We start from the raw sequence: 10,358 nt of genomic DNA on the forward strand, positions 1-10,358 counted from the left end.
GCCTGAGAGGCTTCTGCCTCAGCTTCCGAGGGTGCCACCTTGGTTCCGGGACTCTGTGGAAAGTAATCTACACAGGTGAGAGTGTGGACTACTGAAACAACAGCTTCTGTGACAGGCCAAAGCAACACAGCTTCTGGGGAAGATCCTGTTTTGGGCCTTCATCTTCAGCCAGGAGGAGGTCCAAACACCAGATAACTGTGCACCTTCCCTGAAAGAGGAAAGCTTGCCTGCAGAGACTGCTCTGACCACTGAAACTCAGAGGAGAGAGCTAGTCTCCCACGTCTGCTGATAGAGGGTAACAAAATCACCAGAGGAACAATCTCTAAATAGAGACAAGTATAACAACTAACTCCAGAGATTGCCAGATGGCAAAAGGTAAACATAAGAATCCTACTAACAGAAACCAGGACCACTCACCATCATCAGAACCCAGCACACCCACTTTGCCCAGTCCAGGGCACCCCAACACACCTGAAAAAATAGACCTAGATTTAAAAGCATATCTCATGATGATGGTAGAGGACATCAAGAAGGACTTTAATAACTCTCTTAAAGAAATACAGGAGAACACTGCTAAAGAGTTACAAGTCCTTATAGAAAAACAGGAAAACACATCCAAACAGGTGATGGAAATGAACAAAACCATACTAGACCTAAAAAGGGAAGTAGACACAATAAAGAAAACCCAAAGTGAGGCAACGCTGGAGATAGAAACCCTAGGAATGAAATCTGGAACCATAGATGCCAGCATCAGCAACAGAATACAAGAGATGGAAGAGAGAATCTCAGGTGCAGAAGATTCCATAGAGAACATCGGCACAACAATCAAAGAAAATGGAAAATGCAAAAAGATCCTAACTCAAAACATCCAGGAAATCCAGGACACAATGAGAAGACCAAACCTATGGATAATAGGAGTGGATGAGAATGAAGATTTTCAACTCAAAGGACCAGCAAACATCTTCAACAAAATTATTGAAGAAAACTTCCCAAATCTAAAGAAAGAGATGCCCATGAACATACAAGAAGCCTACAGAACTCCAAATAGACTGGACCAGAAAAGAAATTCCTCCAGACACATAATAATCAGAACATCAAATGCACTAAATAAAGATATAATACTAAAAGCAGTAAGGGAAAAAGGTCAAGTAACAAATAAAGGCAAGCCTATCAGAATTACACCATATTTTTCACTAGAGACTATGAAAGCCAGAAGAGCCTGGACAGATGTTATACAGACACTAAGAGAACACAAATTCCAGCCCAGGCTACTATACCTAGCCAAACTCTCAATTACCATAGATGGAGAAACCAAAGTATTCCATGACAAAACTAAATTCACCCATTATCTCTCCACAAATCCAGCCCTTCAAAGGATAGTAACAGGAAAAAAAAAAAAAAAAACAATACAAGGACGGAAACCACACCCTAGAAAAAACAAGAAGATAATCCCTCAACTAAACTAAAAGAAGACAGCCACAAGAACAGAATGCCAACTTTAACAATAAAAATAACAGGAAGCAACAATTACTTTTCCTTAATATCTCTTAATATCAATGGACTCAACTCCCCAATAAAAAGACATAGACTAACAAACTGGCTACACAAACAAGACCCAACATTTTGCTGCTTACAGGAAACTCATCTCAGAGAAAAAGATAGACACTACCTCAGAATGAAAGGCTGGAAAACAATTTTCCAAGCAAATGGTATGAAGAAACAAGCTGGAGTAGCCATTCTAATATCTAACAAAATTGACTTCCATCCCAAAATAATCAAAAATACAAGGAGGGGCACTTCATACACATCAAAGGTAAAATCCTCCAAGAGGAACTCTCAATTCTGAATATCTATGCTCCAAATACAAGGGTAGTCACATTCATTAAAGAAACTTTAGTAAAGCTCAAAGCACACATTGCACCTCACACAATAATAGTGGGAGACTTCAACACACCACTTTCACCAATGGACAGATCATGGAAACAGAAACTAAACAGGGACACACTGAAACTAACAGAAGTGATGAACCAAATGGATCTGTCAGATATTTACAGAACATTTTATCCTAAAACAAAAGGATATACCTTCTTCTCAGCACCTCATGGTACCTTCTCCAAAATTGACCACATAATAGGTCACAAAACAGGCCTCAACAGATTCAAAAATATTGAAATTGTCCCATGTATCCTATCAGATCACCATGCACTAAGGCTGATCTTCAATAACAACATAAATAACAGAAAACCAACATTCACGTGGAAACTGAACAACACTCTTCTCAATGATACCTTGGTCAAGGTAAGAATAAAGAAAGAAAATAAAGAGTTTTTAGAGTTTAATGAAAATGAAGCCACAACGTACCCAACCTTTGGGACACAATGAAAGCATTTCTAAGAGGGAAACTCATAGCTCTGAGTGCCTCCAAGAAGAAACGGGAGAGAGCACATACTAGCAGGTTGACAGCACATCTAAAAGCTCTAGAAAAAAAAGGAAGCAAATTCACCCAAGAGGAGTAGACGGCAGGAAATAATCAAACTCAGGGGTGAAATCAACCAAGTGGAAACAAGAAGAACTATTCAAAGAATTAACCAAACGAGGAGTTGGTTCTTTGAGAAAATCAACAAGATAGATAAACCCTTAGCTAGACTCACTAGAGGGCAAAGGGACAAAATCCTAATGAACAAAATCAGAAATGAAAAGGGAGACATAACAACAGATCCTGAAGAAATCCAAAACACCATCAGATCCTTCTACAAAAGGCTATACTCAACAAAACTGGAAAACCTGGACGAAATGGACAAATTTCTGGACAGATACCAGGTAACAAAGTTGAATCAGGATCAAGTTGACCTTCTAAACAGTCCCATATCCCTTAAAGAAATAGAAGCAGTTATTAATAGTCTCCCAGCCAAAAAAAGACCAGGACCAGACGGGTTTAGTGCAGAGTTCTATCAGACCTTCAAAGAAGATCTAATTCCAGTTCTGCACTAACTTTTTCACAAGATAGAAGTAGAAGGTGCTCTACCCAACTCATTTTATGAAGCCACTATTACTCTGATACCTAAACCACAGAAAGATCCAACAAAGATAGAGAACTTCAGATCAATTTCTCTTATGAATATTGATGCAAAAATCCTTAATAAAATTCTCACTAACCGAATCCAAGAACACATTAAAGCAATCATCCATCCTGACCAAGTAGGTTTTATTCCAGGGATGCAGGGATGGTTTAATATACGAAAAGCCATCAATGTAATCCATTATATAAACAAACTCAAAGACAAAAACCACATGATCATTTCGTTAGATGCAGAAAAAGCATTTGACAAGATCCAACACCCATTCATGATAAAAGTTCTGGAAAGATCAGGAATTCAAGGCCAATACCTAAACATGATAAAAGCAATCTACAGCAAACCAGTAGCCAACATCAAAGTAAATGGAGAGAAGCTGGAAGCAATCCCACTAAAATCAGGGACTAGACAAGGCTGCACACTTTCTCCCTACCTTTTCAACATAGTACTTGAAGTATTAGCCAGAGCAATTCGACAACAAAAGGAGATCAATGGGATACAAATTGGAAAAGAGGATGTCAAAATATCACTTTTTGCAGATGATATGATAGTATATATAAGTGACCCTAAAAATTCCACCAGAGAACTCCTAAACCTGATAAACAGCTTCGGTGAAGTAGCTGGATATAAAATTAACTCAAACAAGTCAATGACCTTTCTCTACACAAAGGATAAACAGGCTGAGAAAGAAATTAGGGAAACAACACCCTTCTCAATAGTCACAAATAATATAAAATACCTTGGCGTGACTTTAACTAAGGAAGTGAAAGATCTCTATGACAAGAACTTCATGTCTCTCAAGAAAGAAATTAAAGAAGATCTCAGAAGATGGAAAGATCTCCCATGCTCATGGATTGGCAGGATTAACATTGTAAAAATGGCTATCTTGCCAAAAGCAATCTACAGATTCAATGCAATCCCCATCAAAATTCCAACTCAATCCTTCAACGAATTAGAAAGGGCAATCTGCAGATTCATCTGGAATAAGAAAAAACCGAGGATAGCAAAATCTCTTCTCAAGGATAAAAGAACCTCTGGTGGAATCACCATGCCTGACCTAAAGCTTTACTACAGAGCAATTGTGATAAAAACTGCATGGTACTGGTATAGACACAGACAAGTAGACCAATGGAATAGAATTGAAGACCCAGAAAAGAACCCACACACCTATGGTCACTTGATCTTCGACAAGGGAGCCAAAACCATCCAGTGGAAGAAAGACAGCATTTTCAACAATTGGTGCTGGCACAACTGGTTGTTATCATGTAGAAGAATGCAAATCGATCCATACTTATCTCCTTGTACTAAGGTCAAATCTAAGTGGATCAAGGAACTTCACATAAAACCAGAGACACTGAAACTTATAGAGGAGAAAGTGGGGAAAACTCTTGATGATATGGGCACAGGGGAAAAATTCCTGAACAGAACAGCAATGGCTTGTGCTGTAAGATCGAGAATTGACAAATGGGACCTAATGAAACTCCAAAGTTTGTGCAAGGCAAAAGACACCATCAATAAGACAAAAAGACCACCAACAGATTGGGAAGGGATCTTTACCTATCCTAAATCAGATAGGGGGCTAATATCCAACATATATAAAGAACTCAAGAAGGTGGACTCCATACAATCAAATAACCCCTTTAAAAAATGGGGCTCAGAACAGAACAAAGAATTCTCACCTGAGGAATACCGAATGGCAGAGAAGCACCTGAAAAAATGTTCAACATCCTTAATCATCAGGGAAATGCAAATCAAAACAACCCTGAGATTCCACCTCACACCAGTCAGAATGGCTAAGATCAAAAATTCAGGTGACAGCAGATGCTGGCGTGGATGTGGAGAAAGAGGAACACTCCTCCATTGTTGGTGGGATTGCAGGCTTGTACAACCACGTTGGAAATCAGTCTGGCGGTTCCTCAGAAAATTGGACATAGTACTACCGGAGGATCCAGCAATACCTCTCCTGGGCATATATCCAGAAGAAGCCCCACCTGGTAAGAAGGACACATGCTCCACTATGTTCATAGCAGTCGTATTTATAATAGCCAGAAGCTGGAAAGAACCCAGATGCCCCTCAACAGAGGAATGGATACAGAAAATGTGGTACATCTACACAATGGAGTACTACTCAGCTATTAAAAAAATGAATTTATGAAATTCCTAGGCAAATGTATGGACCTGGAGGGAATCATCCTAAGTGAGGTAACACATTCACAAAGGAACTCACACAATATGTACTCACTGATAAGTAGATATTAGCCCAAAACCTAGGATACACAAGATATAAGATACAATTTCCTAAACACATGAAACTCAAGAAAAATGAAGACTGAAGTGTGGACACTATGCCCCTCCTTAGAAGTGGGAACAAAACTTCCTTGGAAGGAGTTACAGAGACAAAGTTTGGAGCTGAGATGAAGGATGGACCATGTAGGGACTGCCATATCCAGGGATCCACCCCATAATCAGCTTCCAAATGCTGACACCACTGCATACACAAGTAAGATTTTGCTGAAAGGACCCAGATATAGCTGTCTCATGTGAGACTATGCTGGGGCCTAGCAAAAACAGAAGTGAATGCTCACAGTCAGATAATGGATGGATCACTGGGCTCCCAATGGAGGAGCTAGAGAAAGTACCCAAGGAGCTAAAGGGATCTGCAACCCTATAGGTGGAACAACATTATGAACTAACCAGTACCCCGGAGCTCTTGACTCTAGCTGCATATGTATCAAAAGATAGCCTAGTCGGCCATCACTGGCAAGAGAGGCCCATTGGACATGCAAACTTTATATGCCCCAGTACAGGGGAACGCTAGGGCCAAAAGGGGGGAGTGGGTGGGTAGGGGAGTGGGGGTGGGTGGGTATGGGGGACTTTTGGTATAGCATTGGAAATGTAAAGATGCTAAGTACCTAATAAAAAATGAAAAAAAAAAAAAAAAGAAATCAGGAAACCCAGAGCTATCTGCCTCTCATTTCCTCGAAATACAGCATTGGTGATAACTGTAAAGCAGAAATACTGACTTTCCAGAGAAAGACCTCCCAACTAAACATGTGGAGATTTCCCAGACATGTTGATATATGGCTTTCGTTTTAGGTAATATTAGTGTGACTACACATTTGATTCCTTTTTGGTTTTTGTTTATTTGTTTGAATTTTGGTCATTGCTATTTTTTTATTTATATACATGTTTTGCCTGCTGCAACCCGCACATGGTACCAGCAAAACCTGCAAAAAGAAAGTCAGTCAGGTGCGAGGAGCAGGCCCCCATGGGAGCCCAAAGGGGGCTCTAGAAATTCCCCCAAGACCACATCTGTGCACTAAATGCAAGCAATTTCTCCAGAAGCCAGAAGAGGGCATGTTGTTCAACCCAGAGACTCATTAATAGGATTGTTAGATGCACTCTGGGTCCTCTGGTGGGTAGAGAAACGTTCTTAATGGAAGAGCCTTCTTTCCTGTCCCTACTCTACATTTCTTCTATGTCCTTCCAGATTGTGTGGTTTTTAATTGAACAAGATCATCCACATCAAAGATAGAAGTTTCTTGAGACCTATAGGTTCAGATGCTTGAAATTGGAATTCTAATTTTCCTAGGTTACCTGGCACTCATGCAGAGCTCTTGTGGGTTCAAGATAATGCCATAGAATTGTCAAGGCTGAAGCAAATCTGTTACCTCTCATGTAAGAGATGCCATGCAGACTATGCATGAAATGCCTAATTGATGAAATGCAGAATTGTGAAGTTCCTCAGTAGGTAGGGTTAGAGGAAGGAATAACCATTTAAGGCCAGCTAACCAGTGTTGGGATGAAACTTCAAACTCTCCTGCAGGGATGGATCCTGAAATAGAGGTCACATGCCTATGGTGGGGAGCATGTCTGTGCAAGGCTAGGAAGGGAAAGCGATGGATGATATTGATCTTAACCATACTAGATCTCGGAGTTTATTGAAGAAGTACTACTTCCAGTGGATGCTTCATTCTTGTGAAGGTCTCCTGGAACAGATCTAATTTCTGAGGCTAAATGTAAGTCTGAGACTTAATGTGTGAAAGAATTAATCCCCTGAATCCCAAAACTGGTGCTGTCAAACCATGACTTTTAAGCAGAAGCCTGAGAAGGATTGGGGAAAGAGTTAAGTTGCCTACTGTCTTTTGTCTCCTCTTTCTTTCTTCACAGAAAGGGACAGTTTTAAACACATAGGAAAACAATCATCATCAAGTGATATGGGTCTTCTTGTCCATCTTTCAATTCTCTGGTGGATCCTGAGCCTTATTTACTTGTAGGTCTTCAGTGTAGTGCTTGGCTGTTTTGGTAAATGCTACCTGTTGGGTAGCTTAACCTGATATCTAGTAATGCTATTTGAGCAGGTAGATAACAGCTTGATATCAGTCTTTAAACGACTAAACTGTCCTGAGTATGCAGTGTGGACTGAGACACTTCCTTTACTCTTTCAGATAGATATTCTTAGGCTTGAAAGCATTCTGTCATTCACACTCAAGGACCAATCTTGTAGCAGCCAAACTGACTATGGAGTCCCAAATTGCCACTTGCCTTGTAGCTGTTGTAGCAGATGACTGAAGTTACAGGCCTGGAATATAACTCAGGGAGCATGGCCTTTTATTAGGTTCAATCATAGCACTGGGAGGTCAAAGAGAAGGAAAAATTATCCCATCTCATCCAAACTTGTTGGAGAAAAAAACTGAGGCTCCATGGAGGCTTTTAAAGTCTGCCACCCTCCTCATAGATTCCTCCCAGACTCCATTTATTGCCCTTAATTGAGTAGATATATTCTCAGGGGAAACTTTTCATAGTTGGGGTATAACCCAGAATATAAATACTAATACATAGATCATTAAATTCTGTGTCTGTGGTGACTGGCTGATGAGATGGCTCAGTGGAAAAGGTAATTCGACCAAGCATAGAGACCTGAGTTCCTTCCCTGTGACCCACATCATAGGCAAGAAAAAACTCCATCAGTTGTCCTCTGACTTTCATGTAGGTGGGAGTACCAGGTCTTAGCAGCTCAAGTTTCCCACTGCTCACTTACACTGAGAATTCTCCATCTGATACACACATGTAATTATATGACTCTGTGCACCATTTGAGAGGTTCAGTACTTTTTTATTTTCACTTTTGTTGCCCAGAAGCTAGAGAAACCAAGGAGGCCAGCATCAGACCAAAACCTGAAAGATTGGTTAGGGATTATGGATATAGGGAACTTGTATCTGAGGTGTGAATATCATGTGTTCCAAACTGCTCTAAATGGTTTTCAATACATGCATGGTCAACTGTAGTAGATGCTGTTATTTCATTGCTGTTTCTTTGTTGCTATAGTTTTGTTTTACTGTCTACCTCTGATTACATCAAAGAGATACAAAAACTGTGATGAAATTTGTACTAATCCCTGTGGCCTATTGAAGCCTCATCAGCTGTCAGAGTCTGCTTTAGTGAGGATGCTGGCCTGGATGATGTACAGCTGCTTCGGATCACCTGTACTGCCATATGCTAATATCTTCCTCTGACAAAATAGCAGTTATCAGTGACACAGAGTGAAACGATTTACAGTGCTAGCACTCCTAGGTTTAAGCAGACACCAGTTGCAAAGTACAAAGGACCCTAAGAGGGAGGCATATGCCCAGGCTGACAACAGTAGGCTATGAAACGATTACATTGACCTGGGAGTTGACACTGGAATGTGAGGTGCAGGCAGAGGCCTAGTACAGAGTGTCTGACAGTTTTCCAGGTAGAAGGTATTCCCACCACTAGAAGGTCTTTGGATCTGTGCTCTAGGCAGCATAAGGAGAGTAATGAAAGTCACTGTCTTGTGAAATTGCTGCTGAGACAATTGCTTCCTCTTCTCAATATACACAGTGGAGTTGGCTCAAGGTCAAGAAGAAACAGCCATAGCTGTAGTTCATTCCTCTGTAGAACATTCTCCTTCAATTTTCAGCCCACATGGATCAATCATGTACCACCTTGTTGTCTGGACACTCACATGACAGGGGTATGGTGCTACTTTCCTGTTATGTGTACCAGAAGATCACTTTAATATGGCCCAGATGATCTAGTTCAATCTTGCAAGACACAATGATCTAGCCTAGGTATGATGGCACTTGCCTTTAATACCAGGAGAGGCACAGGCAGAGAGAATGCTATGAAATCAATGCAGTCTAAACAGTGGGTGGAGATTATGTTTTTTGTTTGTTTGTTTGTTTTTTTGTTTATTTTTTATTCAGGATGAAGTCAAATAAGGTCCTGAGGTTGGGAGGTTTTAGGTTTACCTGTTAAGGGGACTTTGTACTTGTAGGAAGGGATAATGCAAATATTCACAGTTAAATTGTGGAACCCAGGCCTTCATTCAGCTCCAAGGCAAGTGCATCCAGGGGACTAATGAATAATCTGCTTTGGGGATTGTGACCAGCCTAACAGAAGAGTATTAAACATAGTAATTATAAGGAAATAGTCCCACTAGTTCATATACAGTAAGATGCATACCCCACATTTGGAAGGGCTTTTGGCACCATGTATTTCCATGCATGATGTGGGTACATGGTGTCAGGAGACACAGAAGGCCTCATATCCCTTGAAACTGGAGTTACTGAATCTCACACCATTGCTTGAAATCCCAGCACTTGGGAGAGGAGGTCCGAATCAGGAGTTCAGGAGCATCCTTGACTACATAAGGAATTTTAAGTCACCTTCATTACTATAAGAACTTCATTGAGTTAACATCTGTTGCTATGTATTGTAATGCTAAATTCTGTTCCTAGGAAGGTCTGGAACTAGGAGAGAATTCTATCAAAAGATTTTGTTGTGCAAATATTGTTGCTTAATTTAAAACCATTAGTAAAATAAAATTGGCTACTGGTGTTTACTGGAGGGATTAGATATATGTGAGTTTTTAGTTATCTGGTTGTGGGTGGAGAAGTGAAAGAAAAGAGGAGAAAGTAGAAAAAAGGGAGAATGCACCATGGAGAAGCTGCACCATGAGGGCATATGGAGGAGAAACAGCAAGGATTTGGGGTGCACCACTGGAAAGGTACCCAGGCAAGCTGTTAGAAAAGCAGATTAGGGGTCACCCCACCCACAGTAATTGTCTCTATATTTGTTTTTTTAAGACAGGGTTCCCTGTATATCCCTGGCTGTCTTGGAACTCACTTTGTAGATCAGGCTGGCCTCAAACTCACAAATCCTCCTGCCTCTGTCTCACAAGTGCTGGGAGTAAAAGTGTGCACCACCTCACAGTAATCATCAAAGCCAAATGATATAAGCATAGTCAGAGTCATTTGT

The sequence above is a fragment of the Mus musculus genome, chromosome 14 (assembly GCF_000001635.26).
Source record: "Mus musculus strain C57BL/6J chromosome 14, GRCm38.p6 C57BL/6J".
In the NCBI taxonomy this organism is placed as follows: Eukaryota; Metazoa; Chordata; class Mammalia; order Rodentia; family Muridae; genus Mus; species Mus musculus.